This window comes from Apteryx mantelli, chromosome 1, assembly GCF_036417845.1.
Source record: "Apteryx mantelli isolate bAptMan1 chromosome 1, bAptMan1.hap1, whole genome shotgun sequence".
Taxonomy (NCBI): domain Eukaryota; kingdom Metazoa; phylum Chordata; class Aves; order Apterygiformes; family Apterygidae; genus Apteryx; species Apteryx mantelli.
In genome coordinates, this window is record NC_089978.1 from 67,633,167 (window position 1) to 67,656,750 (window position 23,584).

Genomic DNA, 23,584 nt, shown 5'->3' on the forward strand with positions numbered 1-23,584 from the left:
GTTTTGAAGTCCTCGATGCTGGTACAAGAGGTGAAAAACCTTTAAAACGGAAGGTGGGAGCAGTGTCCTTCTCGAGCCTAAGTGCAGGCTGCAGCCTCCCCAGTCTGTTTTCTCTGGACATCTTTCTTCACTGATGCCTCGCTTAATCCCACCTGCAGCAGGCTCACACTTTAAGGACTCCCATGGACCTCCAGGCAGACAGGCCCATGCGGCCAGAGCTCACTGCTCTGCGCAAATGGAAAAGTGGCAGCATGCTCCTGCATCTTCTGGGAAAGGTGGCCGTGATCTCCAAGCTGCCAAAATAACTATGCATTCAAAGTTGACGTGGAGCACAATCACAGGCTGATACAGCCAACACCTCGAGGCCTTGTTAGCTGCTGTAAGAGAGCAGCCCTTTGGCCTGCTGTGCTCAGAGGCACCGCCAAGAGAACAGCCCAGAAGCTGGGTTTTCTGGCGACTGCTGGATTTGTTTTGGCACCAAAGGTAACAAAACCTTCAGCTGGAACTTGTGCCCCAGGGCTGACATTTGTGTTCTCTGGCATGTGGATTCTCTAAGGACACGTGGGATCACATAATAGATCCCTCAGGCAATGAGCCAAAAGACTATCCACCCAGAGGCATTTTTTTAAACACAATTTTGGGAGAGGGGTTTAGTAAAAATACAGTCACATAAGCTTTGTGGTTCTTTCAAACTTTTAAATAACTAAACACTACCACCACACTAACACACACACACACACATGCACACACGCACACAGGTAAGAGTTTTCCTACCTGTCAAGTGACTCTTGTGACATTAGGATGCCAAGCTCTGAAGCCTTCAGCTCTTCCTTGGCTCACAAAACATCTTTTGCCTCTGGGACCAGATTTTCTCCTGGCTGAAATGGTGCCTGCATGTGCTTCCATGAAGCTGTCCTGGTAGTCCTGTAAGGGGCACAGGGTTCAAATCCTTGCATGTTTTCTTCAACCAAAGTGAGAACTCCAGGGCCTGCCAGATAACTTTCCAGGCAGCATTGCTTCCACCAGCACCCAAATCTGGTGCCCAGATGATAAGCCTGTTAGTTTACGGCTGCGGGTTTGATGCATTGTCCCCATGAGAGTTCATGTCCCTCACAGCAGCCTCCCCTGAATTGTCTGGCAAGGGCATCCACTTCCCAGGGGTTTGAGCAGAGTAAGGGCAAAGGGCAAAAAAGCCCATGGGGTTGGTTTACCTGAGGGCAATTGTTAATTAACGAACACAACCCTAATTATAGTTAATACTCATACAAAAACCTTGTAATGGGTTTGTTTGCTACAGAGATCTATAAACCAGTTATGTGCCTAACTGGAAGCTTCTCTCTTCTTACCCTGTTCAAAAATTATCATCTTTCAACTGCAAAAAGCAAAAGAAGTGTTTGAAAGATAACTGTGTTTTTATTTTTTTGAAGCTTCTACTTGCATAGCATAATATGCGGATACTTCAGTAAACTGCTATAATGATATCCTTGCAAACAAAACAAACAAACAAAAGGATTCCCTCCCCAATATCTGGGGACAGACACCAATATATAAATATTTACAATGAAAAATAGGCAAGGGAAGAGAAATAAGGTAGTCTTGATTACCAAAGTCAGTTTATTTCTAACATATCAGATTTTGAACACAAAATATTTCATTCACTTCTATCCATACTGAAACTTTCCTTTCACAGTGCTGAGGCTTTAACTTCCCTTCTTAGAATGTCTCATATGCAACAAAGTCACTCCTGGTCTGCTTCTACAGTTTGCCCCTGTACTGTAGCTGTAGAATTTGCCTGACTGTTAAATCATTTTTATTTGAGATGTTGACCTTGAAAACAAAGAAAATACTCTATGTATGTAAGTTTGTGTCACACACAGTCAAACACATCACAACATTTAAAATCAGCATAATAAAATGCTTTCTATAGCCTCTTAACAAGGACATTAGGTCTGAATCCAAATCTGCTCATTTTAACAAAAATGATTATCAAATAGAACAAGTATATATAGAAAAAATAGCCTTCTTATTTCTTGTTAAAAAAGGAAATGATGCTTTCTTAAACAATAGAACGTGTGATTTCCTGGGCACAGATATAAGTCACAGTGGAGAGAGCTTACAAAGCTCCAAATTTAATATGGCATTCAATAAGAATGATTTAACAAGCATATTAGAAGAGCTTCAATCAGTCCATTTAGTCGGGTAATTTTACAGACATCAGTGTAGAATTTGCTCTCTGATATATACTGTCACATAATCACATGCCTGAAAACATGTTGCCTGCAGACACGGTAGACACCTATCACATGCCATTTGGTTTAATTATGTCAACACGGATTGCCTAGGCCAACAAGTTCAACATCCTTCAGATACCGAGGTGCAGCTGTTAGAAACTGTTTCACATAGTGAACTTTGTCTGCCTCTAGTGCCCAAAGAAATATGAAGTCTTGGATATCTTCCTTTATAATATTCATTAAGTCCATTCTAAAGCTGAGAAATCGAAGGCTTTTATCAGAACTGGTTATAAGCAAGACCAAGAACTGCTGGATGATTCCCTGAATGAGAAAGAAAAACCCAAGAGACATCTAAGAACATGCCAGTGCACATGGTGCACATGGAGGTGGTATACAAGCCTGACAAGGAGACAGAGAATCCAGAAAAGGACATGCACAAGCATTTATACTTAATTGTTAGCAACTGAATTACGAGTGATTTACACTTTTTGCAAAAACTCAGAAGCTTCATTATGGCTTTAAACTACTAACATACACAGTTCAGCGTCTCCAGCACGCCCAGCTCAGCCTTTTAAGCAGAGCGGCCCCCTCGCCCTGCTGGGACTCCCCAGCCTGGCCTAGGGCTCCCGGGACGGGGGCTGCAGGACAACTGCCCCTGCACCACTGCCCCGAACCTCTCAGGCCACCCCACAAGACTTTGGAGACCACTCAGGACCCAAGCCATGCAAGCAGGGCACCTCAACGTGTTCCCAGGTTGCAGGAACAAGGCAGGCGAAAGCAGCTGGAAACCACTGCTTGCCTCCAAAGCACCGCTCTGCGGTAGGCCACACCTGCAGTGTGTAGGCCTGCATTTGCGGTAGGCCGCACCTACAGCAGCAAGTAGCCCCGCGGAGCAGCACAGGGGCAGTGGGTGCTGCGAACGTGGTGACCAGCCTGTCAGCCTTTTGAGGGGGGGTTATTTGGGGCTAGCTCTCCTCTGGTCTCTGGGACTGAGCAGCTGGCAGCAGTCAGGACCCAGGAGGCACAGGCCTGCAGCCCCTCTTGCCCTTCAGCTCCAGCCAAGGGGCTGCGGGAGCTCTCCCCAGGATGGAGCGCAGCTCAGGAGGTAGGGAGCGTGGGAAGACTCACTGCAAGAGCTCACTCCTGATCTCCGCTGAAATGCTAGTGTGGACGTATGCGTAGGGAGAGCACCCAGTGACCTTCAGACATGACAGAGGCTGGCCAGGGAGGTCCTGCCTGGGAAATTCATGGTGGGGCTGAGCCAGAACATAGTCCAGGCAGACAGAAGCTAAATCGCCAACCTCTAGCAGTTCTTCTGAACACGCAAATGACAATTTATTCTGGGCTCTCAATTCTTAAAGAATTTAGCACAATTTTTCACAGGCAGGAAAAATGCCATATTTGGAGCCAGAGGGCAAATTGCTCCCAGACTTGAAGTCCTTATATCAAAGCCAAGGTTCACTAAAGCCTCTGACAACATCCACCACAATTTTTTGATCTGGGCACACTATTCTATTTTCCATTAGACTTGAATAGAAATAACCGAACTCTTTTTAGCAATGCGGTACTTCATTTAGGATGGCTAGAACCTAGCAAATCTAAAGGCAATGGAGAAATGGATATTGCAGTGGAAGTGGAAATATTCATGACAGGAAAGATGACCATATCATTAAAAATACAAGCTATTTTATAACTAACATATAAAACAGAGACTTTCAAACAGTATTTTGATGTCTAACTAAACATGGCTATTATGAGCCCAATCCTTGTCTTAGAAATCAGAATACACAAACTGCACACATTAATACAGTTGCACCTATTCTGTATTTGAAATCAGAACTCATAATCCATATAAAAAATCCAAGGATCCAGGACTATGAGGCCAGAGCTGGAAAAGATGTCATTTGCAATTCTCCGCTGTCCTCTAAAGGCTGTTTTAGGAACTTCAGCCTTGGAGGTTTGAGCAGCAGATTATTTGTGCTCTTTGCTCATTTACCAAAGTGCAGGTCAGTGGGTCAGAGACAAGCAGGGGTTTTATGAGCTCTTTGAGAGAGAAGTCTAACGAGACACACGTGGAGACAATGTTTGTGAGGTGTGTTATACTGCACTTGCAGAACAGCTGTAACTCTCAAGGGAGGGGTCAGTGAGATTTCTATGGTGCTGTGTGCTGAAACAGTCTAGAAGGCTGGTGGAGCTCTGAAGTCCTTACATACCCAGGTGTCTGCTACAAATAGTTATGAGCATCCAAATCAACTTGCCAAGGCTAACTTAAAAATGTGAACTTTTTTTTTGGTACCTACTAACTCTTAAATAGGGCTTTTGAGGAATTCTTTATTTATAACTGAGAAAGGTCAAGCTTTAAAATAAACCTACAATTATATAATTGTCCATTAAGAAACCCTACTGTTTAAGTCACAAGCTCCTGCAGACTTTTTCTAAGCAACTATTTCTTCTGAGTCACCTACAGTTTGTTTTTCTTTAACACTTGCAATTAAGGAAATATCCATAACATTTATTCTTTTCTTATACTTCCTGGCTTCTATCCAATTAATCTTTTTGTAATTATTTCCTATTTTGTAATTATTTGCTATTCTATTCCTATTGTCTGTTTTGCTTTCTTGCTCTTCAGGAGCTTTGATTTAGTTTAACTTCCAAAATTTTTTACCCATGAAAATATTAGAATCTCTGTACATGTTCTAATTCCAAGATTAAGTCTGAATCTGACAGATATTGTTCCTCTGCTGCTTCACCTCTTGCAGCTGTTTTGCTGTTTTTGTCTTAAAAGACGGGACATCTTACTAGTAAGGGTGTCTCTTCACAATGCCAAAGCTTTTTTTCTTCTTTGATGCCCCCAGGATACTTTTTGAAAATGTATGCCTAATTCTTTTGTGCGCTGAGGTCTATAGAGTAGATTTAATCAAATGCTCCTGTAAGCAATGAGGTAACCTGATTTATGAAAATATGAAAAACTTGGAGTATATTGCTTGTAAAGTCTGTATCATATAATGCTGAAATACAAGGGCAGTCTGAAATACAAGTACAGTGCTCTTAAGTATCTGTATGGTATCAGAAGGGTCTTCTGAGAAATCCTGAGGCGATGTCTGTGCAATGCTATGATTATGATTATTTATTTATTTATGACTTTTTAAAGGATTTGCCTTTCTTGCAACTCTTGACCAACATCATCTGTCAAAAACTGGGTTTATAACTTATTTGAAAAATTCCTTCAAGGCTTCTCCAGCCTTCCTAAATGTACTAAGAACCCCAGCTCTCCCCCTAAACCTTTGGAAGGGAGAGATGACTCTGGTGGGAAGGGAAAGATAAAGGTGAAAGGACAGTTATGACATGACTTATTTTTAGAATGCATCTGTCTTCTTTATCTCTCAGTCTGTTTTTTTAAAACAAAGAATGATTAGAGGTTTAGGTAGTACAGTCACTATCCATTTCCTCTTCTGTTGTTTTGGGAAACACTGTGGATGCTGTTCCCAAGCTGTGTTGTAGTTAACTTGCAAACAGGGCTCTTGATGTAGTGCAATGCTTTATTTGTTATTAAAGCTTAGGAAACCCATTTTCTTTAGAGTCAAATGCCTTATCTGGAGTTTTGGAGAAAAATAGTGTTGGCTTATCCATTCTGCTGTAGTTGAGCAATTTATATCATGTTTTTTTCTGTAGTAAATCAAAAGATACTTTTATTAATTACATGTGTATATTATATATAAATTCATATATATGTACACACTGAGTATAAATCTATACTGCATCAATCTCTTTTACAGGATAAAAAACAAAATATTTCAGTTCCATTACAGATGTTTTAATAACCTTGATCACAGCTGTCAAAAAGTATATATTCTGCTGTTGTCTTAAAATTTACTTCAGTTAGTAAAGTCACAATGAGTGGGAATTCTCCTGCCTTTCTCATTTATCAAAACCCATTTTCACCCCCCATTTTACATTCCCTTTGCCCTTTCCATTCTCCATTAAAATGTACAGTTCCACTCTTTTACATTGGATGGCTAAAGTGCTTGTTTTCCTAACAATTTTACTTTCTTCATTTTTCCCCTGTTATAATATGCTCTAATTCCTATTTTCTACACATTGAGTTTTTAAAAGGAAGTTCCCATTTGCATTATTAATTGCTTTTCTAAGTCTGTCTGTAATTTCACTCAAATTCTTTGCATACTTCTGTACCGTTCATTAGAAACAAGAGGCAAAACTCAGTACAAACATCCTCTTTTAAAAATGTAGTACCTTGTTAGCAAGCAAAGCAGCAGACTGTGTTCTTTGCCCCTCTCTTGGCAATATTTGGAAAACTTTTAAAGGGAAATGAAGTGGCCTTGGCTAGTTATGGGAATGATCCCATTTTAGAAGTGAGAGGGATCCTAGATGCTTAACCCATCTGTACTTGTGGCATAAATCTCAAATGCAAATAATTGGCTTTCCTTCTCCATGGTGTTGTAAGATTTCATACACACGGTAATCACACTGTGACAGTTTTTCTTATCATATCTTTTAATATTCAGACTGAGAGTAACCATCACTCCAATTGCATTTTCAATACTGTATTGTATAGCTAACTTAATTGCAGTTCTGATGATGTCTGGAGGAAAACATTTCACAGAATTTGTTCCGCAAAAAGATAAAATAAATTGACTGTGCAATGATAGAAATTTCACCTTCTACGGTCTTCAGATTTTTCTTTATATGCTTTTCTTTCTCTACTCTTTTCTGAGCATCTCTCTGGTCACCATCTGCTATCTGTCAACATCTCTGCTCTGTTTTTCTGTACCTTTCTCTCTTTTTGTGACAGACTAGCCATCACCTTGGTTTCCTTAACTTTCTTGGGAGTGCTGGTGGGCACCAAGTTAAGCATGAGGCAGCAATGTGCCCTTGTGGCCAAGAAGGCCAATGGTATCCTGGGGTGCATTAGGCAGAGCATTGCCAGCAGGTCGAGGGAGGTGATCCTCCCCTTCTCCTCAGCCCTGGTGAGGCCACATCTGGAGTACTGCGTCCAGTTCTGGGCTCCCCAGTACAAGAGGGATGTGGCGCTACTGCAGCAAGTCCAGCGAAGGGCTACAAAGATGATTAGGGGACTGGAGAATCTCTCTTAGGAGGAAAGGCTGAGAGAGCTTGGCCTGTGTAGCCTGGAGAAGAGAAGACTGAGAGGATGGAGCCAGACTCTTTTCAGCGGTGCCCAGCGACAGGACGCGAGGCAGCGGGCACAAACTGAAACACAGGAAGTTCCATTTGAACATGAGAAAAAGCTTCTTCACTGTGGGGGTGACAGAGCACTGGAACAGGTTGCCCAGAGAGCTTGTGGAGTCTCCTTCTCTGGAGATATTCAAAACCCGCCTGGACGCCATCCTGTACAATGTGCTCTAGGTGACCCTGCTTGAGCAGGGGGGTTGGACTAGATGATCTCCTGAGGTCTCTTCCAACCTCAACCATTCTGTGATTCTGTGACTCTGTGATACGTGAGAGCGTCGGGACCTCCTCCTTGCTGGGAGAGAGCACCAAAGCCACCAGGAGCACTAAGGGAAATGTACAAGACCAGGAGAGCTCTGATTGCTTCAGGCGGTGCACAAGGCTCAGCGAGGCTAGAAATGTTCGTGCTAAGGCCAAATGTACAGAGGGAGTGGTGCCAGCAAGAAAGCAGAAGAACGAAACGCAGCTTGACGGGTGATGGGAGCTGGGGCACAGGCTTGGCGCCGGAGCCCCCACGCCTCTCACCAGCTGCCCCCGGGCCAGCTGCAGAAGCGCAGAGCTGGGGCTGGAGCCAAGCGGCTGCAGGGGGGGCGGGCAGGAGAGCAGAGAGCGAGGCTGCAGCAGGTGCTGGCGGCCCCGCGCCGGGGCCGGCAGCGCTGGCGCGGAGCTGCAGAGCAGCGAGGCGAGCGCAGGGGCCCGAGCGTGCGGGCAGAGAGCCGGGCTGCCGCCGAGGGGCTCCTCGAGGGCGGCAGCAGCAGCAGCAACCACGGCCGCCAGCAGGCCCGGGCTGCCCGCACAGGGCGGCGCCGGCGCGCGGAGGGAGCGCGGGCCGCGGCGGGGGTGCGCGGCTCCTGGCGCCCCCGCGGAGGAGCGCGGAGGGCGCCCGTGAGCTCTCAGAGGGGCCCCGCGTTGCGCTGCGCTGCGCTGCGTTGTGTTGCGCTGTGTTGCGCTGCGTTGCGTTGCGGTGTGTTGTGCCGTGCTGCGCTGCGTTGCGGTGCGGTGCACTGCGGTGCGCCGTGTTGTACTGCGCTGCGTTGTGCTGCGCTGCGCCGCGCCGCGCCCGGCAGACGCCGCTCCGCGCGCGCGTTGCTCGAGGGCGCCGGCGGGGGGCGGCTGCTGGTGACGGGCAGCATGGTGCGAGCGCGGGGGGCGTCCGCCCCCGGCCGCCGCCTGCTGCTGCTCCTCGGCCTCCTGGCGGCCCTGCGTGCCCGGGACAGCCGGGCTGCTCCGCGGGCAGCGCCGGGCCCAGGTAGGGCGGGCGGCGACGGAGGCACCGCCGCCCCCGCACGGCGCGGCGCGGCAGCCTGGGGGCCGCGGGGCCGGCTGGCGAGCGGCCGGGGCGGCGGGAGGCGGCTGCCGGGCTGCGGGGCCGCGGCGGCGGCGTCGGGGGCCGGGAGCGGCTCCGCGAGGCTCGTGGGGCCGCGGGGAGGCTGGGGGCGCTGGGGGCGCTGTGCGTGGGGCAGCGCCTGGCGCTGTGTGGCGGGAGCTGCTGTCCCCGCGCGCGGTTTCAGCGGTGCCTGGGGGCGATGGCGATGGCGGTGCTTGGCCGGATGCCAGCGGTGAGCCTCATGGACGGGCTGGAGGCGAGTCGTCAGGGGATCTTCCCTGGAAAGGCTGGAAGCACGGATGTCCTCGCGCTGCTTTGGCCTCTAGCGGGCCGGCGGGCTCTTGTGCCCACGCAGTGTAAATGAGCCTTCCTGTGCTGCGGTGCTGAGGCTTCCCCGTTTGTAGAGTCCTGGCTTCCTTGGTGGGCATTTGAGAGCTCCCCGGAAGAAGGCACCGAGGGGCCCCGTGTGTTTGTCCCGGGGGCGCTTGGGGGCTGTCGCATAGCGCCTGGACAGAGGATTTGGAGAGCTGCCAGGTGGCAGCCAACAGGTGCCCCCGGCCCCTCTGCAGTTGTGAGGCTCTCGACCTGCCTGTGTGACCTGGGGAAGGCTTCCGAGATCTGCGCTGGCTGCTTTGGCTCGCAAAGCGCCGTTGGCGAGTGCCCCTGAGCCAGTGGCTGCTGCAAAGCCCGGGGGCATGATGGGGTTGAGTTTACAGCTTGTGTGAACTCCAGGGCGTCCCTTCCCCCAGCAGCTCTGTGCCTGCTTACATTTATGCCCATACGGTGCCAGTGCAGACACCCGCTAGGTGTTTGCAAGGTGCACGGGAGCAGAAGTATGGTGTAACTATATGTTCCCCGTCATCCACCACCCTTCAAATCAGCAGTCGTCTATGGAAATACTTAATGAGAACTGTTCCCGTCTCGGCTTGGTTACAGATGCGGCTGTAGTGGACGCTTATCCAGCCTCTCAGCTGCATCCTGTTGCTGAGCCTCGGGGTCTTCCCAGGGGTACGTAGTCCGTTTTTATTTCCCTGAAAGAAGAAGAACTTACTTTGTACTATTCTGTTCACATGAAATTGTACTTCATACTTGCTCTTCAGGTCGTCCAAGGGCTTCAGAGCCGCGGGGGCGCTGCGGGGGTAAGTTGTGAGCATTTCTTTACTTTGAGAGCTGCCAGGTGCCAGGCCAAAGGTCATCTCTGCCCCTCCACAGCTTTGAGACTCTCGACCTGCATATATGTCCCATGTCATGACGTGACACCCCCCCCCCCTTCCATTCATTACACCTGCTTTGTGAAGAAGCTGGTAGCAGCTTGTAAGGAAAACTGGCCACCTACGTGTTGGCTTTCTGCTCTGCCTGTAGGTAGTGGTTATGCAGCTTTTCGGCTGTACCCTCTTCCCAAGCCTCGGGAGGATCCGCGGGGTAAGTAGTTGAGATGTATTCACTTCATAGAAGAAGCTTTTACATTTCCAACTTTTCTTGGTGTGGAGTGTAACTGAATAAGTGCTTGGCTGCTGCTCGCACAGACGGAAGAGCAGAGTGGGACTTGGGAGGCCTTCAGAGATGTGCCGCGCAGTGCTTTGCCTTGCAGAGTCTTTGTGCTGCTTCCAAAGCCTGCTGCAAAGCCAGCGGGCTTCTTGGGGTTGAGTTTACAGCTTGTGTGAACTGCAGGGTGTGCTTTCCCGCGGCAGCTCTGTGCCTGCTTAATATTGGTACCCATACGGAGCCTGTGCATGCACGCGGTGAGCGTTTGCAAGATGCTCGTGAGTGGAAGGGCAAGACAAGTGCCTAGTTGTGATTCTGTGTTCCCCACCGTCATTCACTACCATTCAAATCTGAAGAAGCATATGGAAATCTGTGTAATAGGAGTTGTTCCTATGTGTGTTTGGTTACAGATGTGGGCATAGGCGATGGACATTTGTCTTCTCCTCTGGACCCTGGATTTGAACCTGGAGGTGAGTAGTCAGCAGATAGTCAGTTGAACAAATAGGCCTTTCTTTTCTCGCTCTGTAGCGCCCTCCTGAGGAAGCCAAAGTCTGCAGCACACATCCCCTGACCAAAGGGCAGCAGAACAACTGGGGGTAGCGCTGGTTCAGTCTTCCACTGGCCAGCGGGCTCCTGTGCGTGAGCAATGTAAATGATCTTTGTTGTCCTCTGGTTCTACAGGTTGCCTGTTGGTAAAGTTCTGGTTTCCTTGGTGTATGTTAGAGACCTCCCCAGAAGGAAGCACTGAGGGGCCGGGTGTTTGTCCTGGGGGTGCTTGGGGGCTGTTGGGTAGTGCCTTGAAGGAGGATTTGGAGAGGTGCCAGGTCCCAGCCAACAAGTCCCCCTGGCCCTCCTGCAGCTGGGAGACTCTCGACCTACGTGCATGTCCCCCATTCCCCTTCCATTCACGGCAAGTCACTTCTGCGGAAGTATGTGGCACCATGTGATGAAAACTTGTCTTGTCTGTGTTTGCTTACAGGCGTTCCTGCAGGCAGTGGCCTTCCAGCTGCTCAGCTGGATCCCATCTCTGAGCCTCAGGGGCATGCGAGGAGTAAGTGGTGGAGATTTATTCACTTCCTGGAATGAGCATTTTGTTTGAGAGTTTTATTCATGGGACGTGTAGCTCAAGTCCTTGGCCGAGGCTCATGCCTGCAGGGGAGCAGAGTGGGCTTTGGGAGGGCTTCAGAGATGTACGGTGGGTGTTTTGCCTGGCTCCTCCAGCCTTGTGCTTCTTGCGGCACCTACAGCAAAGGCAGCAGGCTTGTTGGGGTTGAGGTTGCAGCTTGTGTGAACTCCAGGGCATCCTTTCCCAGCATGCTTAGATTTGTAGCCACATGGTGCCTTTGCAGGTACCCGATAAGTGTTTGCAGAAGACTCAGGAGTGGAAGGGCGGGACAAGTGCCTTGGTCTAATGATACGTTCCATGCTCATTGACTCCCATTCAAATCTGAAGCAGCATACGGAAAGAGCTCTGCTCGTCTCTTTGGTTACAGATGTGGCCGTAGAGGACGTCTATGCAGCTTCTCGGCTGGATGCAGGTTTAGAGACTCTGGGGAATCGTACAGGTGGGTCGTGACTATTCTCCTACTGTTTTGGTTTACTTGAAAGAAGCATCATTTCCTTGTGCATGTCTCGTTCATGTGAAATTCAGCTTAATCCTTTCTGTTTAGGTCCTTGGCGAAGAAAGTACAAGGCCCAAACAGGAAAGTCTTCTCAGAAATCTTCTGAAGTCCTACAGGAAATCTTGAAGGACTTGGAGAGAGCAGCTGGTGGGTAGATTTCACTGTGTGTTAAGCGCAATCATTGTAAACCCGAGGTTTTAGAAACAGGAATGCATAAGCTGCAGCTTACGCAGGAGAAAGGGATTGACCAGAGCCTTGCCGCAGTGACGCACCATTTCACACCTTGCAGGTGTTGGCAAGCCGCAGAGCTTGTTCAGGGTCTCTTCTACGAGCATGTTCTTCACCATGTTTGTGAAAGCGCCCTGGATATAGAGCGGCAAGAGCTTGGGGCTCAGTGCACTCTATGTGACTGCTGTGCGTGCTGTGTGGTGGATTTGGCATGATGAGCCTTATTGAATGCTTTCCTTCAAAGAGAGCAGGAAAAAGCTGTAGCCAGTTCAGCTGGGAAAAAGGCCTTCTGAGAAACAAGGCTCATCGTGCCAAATCTCTCTTGCCAATTCTCAAAAAGGCACCAAGTGGAATGGGAACGAGAGGATCACATGCAATTGTCTCGTCTCCCCACCCAAACAGCCAGTGTTGCTGCCTGTATTGGTTATCTGGAAGATTTTGTGCGCTTCGATTTTTCTCTACAAAGGACACATTGTTTGGGCTAGTGACCAGGTGCCCGCCCTGAAATGCCAGGTTTTGTTTCTGAGGTTTTTCCTGAAGCCTTTTGAAAAGTATTGCCTCCTGAAGATACCGTGAGGAAGTGGATGAGGAACAGTTCCTTCTAATCAAGCTGTCTTGCTTTCTTTCCAAAGAGAATCATCAGGAGACCCTGGAGAAGGAGACCTTTCCGGCAGGAGGCAGTCACAGCCTGCCAGTCCCTGATGAAGAAGGAGAGGCAATTCAAGCAGCGGGCATGCCAGGTACTTGCTGTCCATTGTCATCTGGTGTAGGAACTCAAAATCCCTGTGTGTCTGCAGGCTCTTCCCTGGGGGCCCACTACTGCACAGCATGTCAGCAACCAAATGTTAACGTATGAGGGCACCGGAAGTGTTCTGAAACAAGCCAGGAGCGGCTTTCTGAAGATGACTTTTGTCTCTGGCGTGTGGAGACGACTGCAATTAGTGTGCCCGAGATGTGCATAGCAACCTCTGTGGGTCCTGTTAGACAGCCTCACTTCCCACCCCAAGCAGCTCCCAGGGATTTCGGGGTTTTGCCATTTGGGGGGAAGGAGGCAGTTTTAACCACATTGAGCACAGGTTCCACAGGCTCCACAACTCTTAATCAACTCGACCTCCTGCCGTGTCTGCATCTCAGAACTTGCAGGGAGTCCCCAGAGGCCCTAGGCACAGAAGGAGCACAGAGTGGGATCCCTGCTGTGAAAGGAGGTCCCAAGTGATGCCCTGATTCAGCGGTCGGGCAGGGGTTTGGAGGGAAGCTTGTCCGTCCTTCTGCATGCTGTGTGCCTGAGCAGTGCTGAGGCTTTACCTCTCTCTGATTCTTGACAGGGCTTCCAAGTGTGTCACAGCCCGGGGAAGCCCCCCACGACAGGAAATACGCCTTTTTTCCAAAGCACCGAGGTACTGAGCAGTCTTGCAGGGATGCCTAAGTGAGAGAGTTGTCCTGAAGACGTGGAGCACACAAGTGGTGTTTGGAAGAGCGGAGGGCGGAGGAAGGGGAGGTGGTGCCTGTGTTGGAGAAAAGGCAAAGGGAGAGAGCCAGGTTCAGGTGTCTCCTTTGCTGCTGGCCGCCCCAGAGGAGCTGGCCCTGGCTGCTGGGCTGGGGAGTGCAGCCGGCACCATTTCAGTTGGAGCCGGCACACGGTGTAGCCAGGAATACCAGCGTCACTGGCTATGGAAGCCGGAGCCCAAGAGAGCCTGACTCTTTCCCCTTGGGGCAAGTGTGCTGACCTGGGAGGGAAGAGTCGGAGTGGCACTCCCTGGACCCGGGATGGCTTTTGTCCACGTCACTCAAAGGGGTTATTGGTAAAGCAGATGAGCACCGCCGAGTGCTCTCCTTCTGGCCTAATGAGTCTTGTTCAGTGGGACGACTTGTCCCAAAGGGTCACAGCATGCCTCCATGCAGCAGCACTTTTGAGCCTCAGAAAGGCGAGAGAGCACCAAAGGAATTGTGGGATGTAAAGGATCGCCAGAAAGGGGGAGCAAACCCATCCAATTGGGAGAACTGGATTATGGCCATCGCAGAACGTAAACAAGGCTGAGAGGCTAAAGAGAGACTCCAAAGTGTGCTCGTTTGCAGTGACGTGGGCACTTTGCTGCTACTGAAACCAAGGAGGCGTTGCAGTCCCCGAGCTTTCACTCCTTCAGAGATGCTAAGAAAGGGAAAAAGGAAATTTCCTGGGAATGTCAAACACATTGTGAGATTATCAGCCGTGCAGAACACAGTAACATATGGCCTTGTGTAATTTCCTCCAGGTTTGGCAAGTGAGAGAAGCGCAGCTGCTGCAGATCCAAAAGACGTATGGAAGCATCGCGCGATAGGCACTGCAGCAGCCTTGGGTATCCTTGTGGCTGGAGCAGTGTTGTGCTGCCTAGTTATTTTGCTGCGGAGGAAGAGGAAATGGCGCGTGTGCTTTTTTTCCCTAAAATTCTGTATTAGACGGCTGCTATCAGTAAGGAAGAGTTTACAGATGTAGTCTTCAGGAGGGCAAAGTTAGCTGTTGACGGCACTCTACTGAGATTTCTGGTGTAAGATTTTCTATTTGGCCCCTTAGTTCATAGCAATGAGTATTCTTTGCTGAAAGCCATTCCTACTGTTGCCAGTACTACCTCATACTGACACTGTTGCTAAAAGAGAAGACGCAGGCACAGACGAAGGCAAAGCCAAGTCAGGAAGAGAAACAAAGAAGGGCGAGATTGCCATAGAAAGTAAGAACTGCAATAGCTACAGTCCACTATGAGGGAATTTGGCGACAGAAATCACCTTGTTATCTAATGCCATTAATTCCAAATGTGCTGCTCAGCCTAGCTGTCATTGCAGCAGAAGTTGTGATCTTGTTTCCTTGGGGATACCCTGAGTAGTCGCTGTCAGTCAAATATTACAAGTTGAGTATTGGTCTTTGTCAGGCACGCTGAGAAGTAAGACTATGCAGTTCTCCTAGATTCTGGCATACTGTGCAGTACTTCAGTCCCCGCTGTTTCTCAGAGTTCGATCCCCCTCCCAGCGTGTGCAGAGAAGGCAGGTCAATGTGGTACGGGCCAAGAAGAACTTGAGAGGCCACTAGGCTTGGGTGGCCGGTGCAGGGGAGCAAAAACAACGCTGTGTGGGTGCAAGTGTGCCCTGTTTTCTACGTGTAGCTTTCGGTACCCCACAGCTCCTACTCGGAGGCAGGGTGCCAGGCACCACGGGGGCTGCACGCCGCTCTGCCGGCACCCTCGCATCAGCTGTGGCCTGGCCCAGCCAGGTGGCCGATGGGGCCCGGAGCAGCAGCCCTCGGAGCCTGTCCACACCGCGGGGCTGCTGCGCCCCGGCAGCTCCAGGCTCTCCTGCGCCCTGGGACCCACAGCCTGCGTGTCCTGAACAGCCACCTCTCCCCGCAGGAACCTCCGCGCAGCCCAAAGATCCGGAGCAGACGCCAGCAGCCGCCTCTCGTGCCGGGACAACCGGCCCCCCACCCCGGCGCCCCAGAGAACTGGACCCAACGCCAGCGGCCGCCCCTCACCCCTGGAAAACTGCCCCGGCCGCCCCAGAGAACCGGACCCGTCACGCGCGGGCAGCCACCCACCCCGGCTGCCCCCGCCACGGCCCCCGCGGCCCCCCAGCACTGCCCCGGCACCTGGGCACCAGCAGCCAATGGCCGCAGCCCAGATGCAGCCGTGGGCAAAGCAGCAGCTGCCACCCGCTGTGCCCGGTGCCGTCCAGCAGCCTGCAAAACCGCCTCCCCGGCCCCCCGCCTGTGTTTCCCTGCTGCCGCACTGGAACCAGCTGGAGCCGGTCGAGACCTGGGGGGATTTAGGTCCAGTTGTGGAGGCAGCCAACGATTATATCATAATAAATATAAACTACCCTGCTGCAGCAGAAGAGAGACCAATTTTTTCGCCCCTTTTTTTGGCAAAGGTAAATTCAAAAGCAAACAGTGCTACCTGCATTACTTTTGTTTGCTTTTAGCCTCTGTTTGCTCCGTCCTCAAGCTGTAACGGGCAGAGCTGTGCAGGCGGGGGGTTTACAGAACGACGAGACTGCCGAAGCTTCTGAAGAGGCGGGGAAGTTTCCACAGACAGGGCTTTCCTGCCTCCGAGGGCTAAGGGGAGCTGGCAGGGATTTGAGAAAGAGCAAAGCAGGGAATGAGGAGTCCAGAAAAGCTGGGGGGAGCAAATGGGGCATGAGAGAAGCGACTGCGGGAGGAGAGGGAAGTGCCTAATCGTTGTTTTCACCCCCTTGCCAAAGAGCTCCACAGCAGAGAAGGCAGCTGTGGAAGGCAGTCGCTCACACACTACAGCGTCTGCAGCACGCCCAGCTCAGCCTTTTAAGCAGAGCAGCCCCCTTGCCCTGCTGGGACTCCCCTGCCTGGCCTAGGGCTGCCGGGACGGGGGCTGCAGGACAACTGCCCCTGCACCACTGCCCCGAACCTCTCAGGCCACCCCACAAGACTTTGGAGACCACTCAGGACCCAAGCCATGCAAGCAGGGCACCTCAACGTGTTCCCAGGTTGCAGGAACAAGGCAGGCGAAAGCAGCTGGAAACCACTGCTTGCCTCCAAAGCACCGCTCTGCGGTAGGCCACACCTGCAGTGTGTAGGCCTGCATTTGCGGTAGGCCGCACCTACAGCAGCAAGTAGCCCCGCGGAGCAGCACAGGGGCAGTGGGTGCTGCGAACGTGGTGACCAGCCTGTCAGCCTTTTGAGGGGGGGTTATTTGGGGCTAGCTCTCCTCTGGTCTCTGGGACTGAGCAGCTGGCAGCAGTCAGGACCCAGGAGGCACAGGCCTGCAGCCCCTCTTGCCCTTCAGCTCCAGCCAAGGGGCTGCGGGAGCTCTCCCCAGGATGGAGCGCAGCTCAGGAGGTAGGGAGCGTGGGAAGACTCACTGCAAGAGCTCACTCCTGATCTCCGCTGAAATGCTAGTGTGGACGTATGCGTAGGGAGAGCACCCAGTGACCTTCAGACATGACAGAGGCTGGCCAGGGAGGTCCTGCCTGGGAAATTCATGGTGGGGCTGAGCCAGAACATAGTCCAGGCAGACAGAAGCTAAATCGCCAACCTCTAGCAGTTCTTCTGAACACGCAAATGACAATTTATTCTGGGCTCTCAATTCTTAAAGAATTTAGCACAATTTTTCACAGGCAGGAAAAATGCCATATTTGGAGCCAGAGGGCAAATTGCTCCCAGACTTGAAGTCCTTGCATCAATAGCTTGGGATCAGTACAGCCTCCGACAACAGCCACCAGCATTTTCTGGCCTTAGCACTTCTGACCTGTTTTCCCTCAAACTTGCATGTGAACTGAACTCTTTTGGCAATGCAGCACTTCATCCAGGGTAGCTATATCCTGGCAAAGCTGTAGGCAATAGAGAAATGGATCTTATGGTGGAAACTGCTGGAGAGAAGCGTTGGGAAATGCTGTGCACATGCTGAAAAGGTACAGAGTCGCCATTACAGCTGCTGTAAATAACCTGTACCTGCTCTACTGTTACAAGCTAAAAGGAAAATATGGGTGAGTTATCCCAGCAAAAAAACACCATTCGGGGGCTTTTGTTTGAATTCACTACCTGCTATGGATGACTTTTACACTTGTCCCAACGTTAAATTTTTGTTTCAGCTCTAGATGCCATCAGAAAAACCCTGAGTATTAGAGAGCAAAACCCATCTATATCTGCCTCAATTAACTGCCATGTTCTAGTGATATCATTACTGTACCTCAAGCTCACGCTGTTTCTTTCTCTCTTCAGACTGCAACCTCAGCTGCAACTCTTCCAAAGTGGGTGTTTTGCCTGGCTCCTCCAGCCTTGTGCTTCTTGCGGTGCCTACAGCAAAGGCAGCAGGCTTGTTGGGGTTGAGGTTACAGCTTGTGTGAACTCCAGGGTGTCCTTTCCCCTGGCAGTTCTCTGCATGGTTAAATTTATGCCCATATGGTGCCTGTGCATGCACCCAGTGAGCATTTGCAAGATGCTCGTGAGTGGAAGGGCCCAACAAATGCCTTGGTGTGATAACATTTTCCCCCTGCGTTCACTACCATTCAAACCTGAGAAGCCTGTGGAAATAGATAATGGGAGCCATTCTCGTGTGTTTGGTTACAGATGTGGCCATAGGTGATGGAGATTTATCTTCTCATCTGGACTCTGATTTTGAGTCTCTGGGGAATGCCACAGGTAAGTCGTGACTACTGGTTTATATGGAGGGTGCCATGTCCCTACCTAAAGGTCAGGAAGGCTTCTCCGCAGCTGTGGGAATCTAGACCTACACGTGTCCCAGGTCATTACAAGATCTCTTTCGATTCACTACACTTCCCTTACAAACAAGTATATTGGAACAGGTATTTTACCCTTTTCTCCTCTGTGTGTAATTACGGATGTCCCTGAAGGCAGCACTTCTCCAGCTTCTCAGCTGGAGCCTTTCCTTGAGCCTCAGGGAGGTCTCAGGGGTAAGCAGTCTGTCTTCCTTTCCTTTTGACTTTTGTATTAGTATTTTTTCGTTTGTCCTATCTTATTGCCCTCTTGGTGAATCCAAGGTCCCCAGCACACATGCCCTCCCTGAAGCCCAGAGGCACAGTTAGGGGTAGTGATGTTTCAGGCTCTCACTGGCCAGTGGGCTCTTGCCCAAGAGAAGTGTAAATGAACTTTATTGTCCGCCGGTGCCAAGACACCAGAATCAGCAATAGTAACAACACAGAATGTAAAATTGCCTGGGAATCCCAACCACACAGTGAGATTATCAGTGCTGCAGAACCCAGTGATGTATGGGATTGTCTCCTTTCCTCCAGGTCTTGGTGGTGAGAAAGATGCCGAGGCTGCAGCTCATAGAGCCCTAGAAAAGCATCGTTTGGTCCTCCCTGCGGCAGCCTCGGGTTCCGTATTGTTTGGGCTAGTGCTGACGTGTATAGTTATTTCCCTGCTGAGGAAGAGAAAACGGTGAGTTGTTCTTTTCCGACGTTCTTTATATTTTCTACATTTTAGCAACAAAGCATGTGTAGTGATAGTAGCATGGAGTGCCTGGTGAGCTGTTGAGACGTCTGCTGTAAGCTTTTTTTACCTGGACTCTTCCTTCCTAGCAGTGAGTACTCTTTGCTGAAAGGCATTCTCATTGTTGCAGAGAAGCGGTACCAGCTAATCCTGCCGCTGCCTCCAACAGAGAAGAGTCAAGTATAGAGGAAGGCCAAGCAAAACCAGGAAGCGAGAGAAAAAAGGATGAGCTCGCCATAAAAAATGAAAATCTCAACAACAGCTCCAGTCCACTTCCAGTGAACTTTGCAACAGAGCTTGCCCAGCTATTTAATGCCATGAATTCAGAACATTCATTTCAGCCTAGATACCAGAGGAACTCAGAGGGTGCTTATGATTCTTCCTCAGATATCTGCATTTCCCTCAATTCACCCCAAGCCGATCATTCCAAGTGTGTGTGTTCTCATTACCAGCAGGGACATTGTACTTCAGATGAATATTCCGAATAGAAGAATAAAAATGGTGGGCTAAAATGGTGCGAGTCCTTGGCTCTTTTGGTCCTTTCTCTCTGGGTGTAATGCACAGCGCTTATGGCAGGGTTGGATGAGCGAGAGGAGCCATCAGAGAGTTGCACTCCATCAAGGGATGGAGTCCCTTGGTCCCGTCATCAATTTGGTTTCCCGGCTCGGGCTGTCATTACGGTTTCAGATTACACCAAAACATGCCTATTGCTTCCCCTCCTGAAAGAAGGAGGAGACTTAAATGAAGAGACTATCCCTCTTTATAAGGGGAACACAGGTAATCACAAAAATGCATTGAAGAACAGTGAATACAGACTTCAAAACAGAGCAGCAAAAACTGAAGAACAAATCCAGAGATCGAGAGGTATCGCTGCGTACCCAGAGGGATCGATAGCTATGGATGTGGTGCCCGAGTGAGAGGTCACGAATCGACCCTCCTCATGGCCCGTCGCTATGAAAAACAGTCAGTCGATATCAGCGGCACCTACCAAGAGCAACATCAGCCCCAGAGCAAAAGCTCTGCATGCCTGCCAAGAAGGAGTGCTTTTGGGGCCTATCGAGAGGCTTCGATATCAATATCGATATCGAAGCCTCTCGATAGGTCTGGAATTGCACAGGCATCGATGCCGCTCCAAATTGAGAGTGATCGATGTCAATCCCCTTCGAGAGCTCCCAAGAGCAAAATCAGCCCCACAGCAAAAGCCACAGATGCCTGTTGAGAGCCAGCGGTCTCGATGGCTACTGGCAGGGATCGATCTCGCCACTTACCGATAACTCGTGCCACCACCTAGTGCTATGGATCCCTGTGAGTAGGTTTGGAAATCCACAGGCCACGAGGCCTTTTGAGATCGAGAGGTATCGCTGCATATCGCGAGGGATTGATAGCTGTGGAAGCTATCAGTCAGGAAACTTCAATATCATAGCTTCAATATGGAAGCTATCAACCAGGCTCCTAAATATAGATTGGCATTAACGCCTGTGCAATTCCAGACCTATCAAGAGGGTTCAATATCAACAGTTCTGGTTGTGTGTAAACTACTGACTAACAATTGCCCTCGGGAATACAAAGCCTGTGGGCTTTTCTGCCCTTTCTCCTCTCTAAGTCCTGGGAATTAGAGGCGTTTGCCAGACAGTTCAGGGGAAGCTGCTGTGAATGACAAGTGAGGTAAACTCTCTTGGCACAATGCATCAAACCTATAGCTGTGGCTTGGCTTCTGGGCACCGGGACTCGGGTGCTGGTGGAAGCAATGCTGCCTAGAAGGTTATCTTGCAGGCCCTGGATCCGTTGCTTTGCTTAGAGAAAACATGCAAGGGTATTTCAGCTGTATGCCCCTTACAGGACTGGTCAAGGCAGCTTCACAGGAGCCCTTGCAGGCAGCATTTTGACCCAAAGAAAATCTGGTCCCAGAGGCAAGGGATGTTTTGTGTGCCAACAGAGAGCTGTAGGCTTCTGAGCTTGGTCTCCTAAGGTCACAAGAGTCACCTGACAGGTGGAGCTATTCTGTGTGCGTGGTGGGGGTATTTTGTTATTGTAAAGCCTGAAAGAAGCACAAAGCTTATGTGCTTGTGACTTTACCATCCCTCCCAAATTCTGTTTAGGAAAATGCAGCTCCAAAGGGACCCTTTTGGCCCCTTCCCTGAGGGAGCTGTTACATGATCCCATGTGTCCCTAGAGAATCCACATGCCAGCGACACCACACAAACATCAGCCCTGATGGACAAGTTCCAGCTGAAGGTTCTGTTGCCTTTGGTGCCAACAGGAATCCAGTTGTGCCTGGAAAGCTGGCTTCAAGACTCTTCTCCTGGCAGTGCCTCTGAGCACTGCAGACTTGCCAGGCCAAAGGGCTGCTCTCCTAATGCGGCTAACAAGGCCACAAGGTGCTGGCTGTATTGGCCTGTGATTGTGCCCCAAGTCGCTGTTAAATGCGTGGTTCTTTTGGAGCTTTGGAGATCACAGCTGCCTTTCTCAGAAGATGCAGGGGCATGCTGGCATTATTCCATTTGTGCAGAGCAGGGAGCTTTGGCCACAGGGACCCATCTGCCTGGAAGTCCAAAGCAGCCTTTAAAGTGTGTGTGTGTGCAGCAGGTGAGACTAAGCAAGGTGTCAGCAAAGGAAGGGGTCCACAGCAAAAAGACTGGGGAGGCTGCAGTCGGCACCTAGGCTCAAGCAGGCCACTGTAGGCATATCCCAGCTCCGTTTTAAAGGTTTTTCAGCTCTTGTACCAGCAGTAAGAAGTCATGCTGATCCAGAGCTTGACTTCTAGCTTAACTACTGCAATATGCTGCAGCAACCCTGCAGAAGGGAAGAGGGAATCCTGCATGCTAATTTCTGTCTCCCTGGGGAGCACAGGGCTGCACATGAGACTTGCTTTTGCTCCTTAGCAGATGGTGGGGCAATACTGCAGCTTTGAAGTCTGAAAGGCACGGGCATTGGGATGTGCGAGGCATTGCAAGTTGCCCTTCCTCTGGCCACACTCTCTTGGCTGCCTCAAGGTAGGAGTTTCTGTGTTAAAGTCTCTGCTTTGGAAATGGTGGCCCGTGAGGCATTTCTCAAATGAGCCACCGAGGAGGTGGGATTCTACACCATCTCTCCAGGAGCCTGTGGCAGAATGAGGTTTAGGCTTATGTGTTTCTGGAGGCCCAGTCCAGGGTCCTAACCCTGAGCTCATTCCTCCCCTTGCCTCTCATTCTGCTGAGGAGCCACCACAACCATCTCTGCCTGTCAACTCACACACAGCAGGGGAACCATCCCATTTGTTTGGGAGGGTTGTGCTTTGAGACCCAGTGCCTGAACATCTTCCCGTGAGAAGTGCTGTTTTCGGAAATGGTTTTCCTAATGCTTACCTGGCTGAGCCTCATGGTAGGAGACTGCCACTTGCATCCCTCTCCCTTAGTGCAGAGTGCAGAGCGAATCCTGCCGGACTTGATGCACATGCAGGGAAGATGGAGGAGCTGGTTCTTCCTATCCCAGAGACAAAGGGTTGCTGGCCCACCTGAAACATCCTCAGATCTCAGTGGTTGCCTTTCCTGTCCCATGCCCTTCCCTCACCAGGTTTCTCGTGGCTGCGTGAGCTTCCCCAGGGACACTGCACATGGCGGGGCTGCGCCTTCACATGGCATTCATATTGGGCCTCACGAGGGACTTTATTCCTTTCCGTCTCTTTGAAGCTGGCAACAGGGGTGACCAGTGTTTTCAGAGGCGGCAACTGTTTGACTGTGTTCCTCTGGAAAGGTAAGAGTCCACTTCGGCTCACTTTAAAAAGAGTGCAGAGCATCCTGGGCTTGCCTCAAATATGACTGTTTTACCCATTCTGCCTTACCTCTAGTAGTCATGGTTTGAGTGGTTGGGACCAGAGCAATGCCATTCACATGGGTCTTTTCGTTACCTTTCATGGCATGTTTAATGCCAGTATTGTTATTCCCATCACAGTCCTTTTTGCTCTCTTTCCCACCCAGCCCCCACACACTTTTCTTGAGTCAAAGACTTTGAGGTTCTGCGCAGGGAAGACCATTGCTCTAACCCCCAGCAGCCTCTGCTGTCACATTAGCACTCCTCTCAGTCATTGCTCAGAGCTGGACAGTCATCCTTCGCAGCTCCTCCTTCCCCTCTCTGCCCCTGTATCCATCCTCATTCAGTGCAGCAGTCCCACTGAGTTCAAGGATAACCATTTGTGCTCCAAGTCTCATCTGCACTTCCCCATTCTCATGAAGGAAACCTTAACGATAGCCCAAGCTGGGAAACCATGTTGATGATGGTGTCCCTTGATGGAGGGCAACTCTCTCACAGCTCCTCTCACACATCCAACCCTGCCATAAGCACTGTGCATTACACCCACACAGAAAGGACCAAAACAGCCAAGCAGTTGTGCCATTTTAGCCCAACAGTTTTATTATTCTATTTGGAATATGCACCGGAAGTCAACTCAAGCTGTTGTTGAGATTTTCATTTTCCATGGCAAGCTCATCCTTTTTTCTTGCTCTTCCCGAATGGGCTCTGCCTGCCTCTGGACTTGGCTCTTCTCTGCTGGAGGCAGCAG

The 23,584-nt window shown here is 50.3% G+C and overlaps 1 protein-coding gene across 1 annotated transcript in view; it reads right to left on the reverse strand.

The window, feature by feature from the left end:
- Positions 1-854: 854 nt before the first annotated feature.
- CHST7 (carbohydrate sulfotransferase 7) overlaps positions 855-23,584 on the reverse strand; it is a 132,138-nt gene continuing 109,408 nt past the window's right edge. Inside the window, exon 2 of the mRNA XM_067294099.1 lies at positions 855-924. The gene's annotated coding sequence lies outside the window, so the exon portion shown is untranslated. The remainder of the gene's footprint in view (positions 925-23,584) is intronic.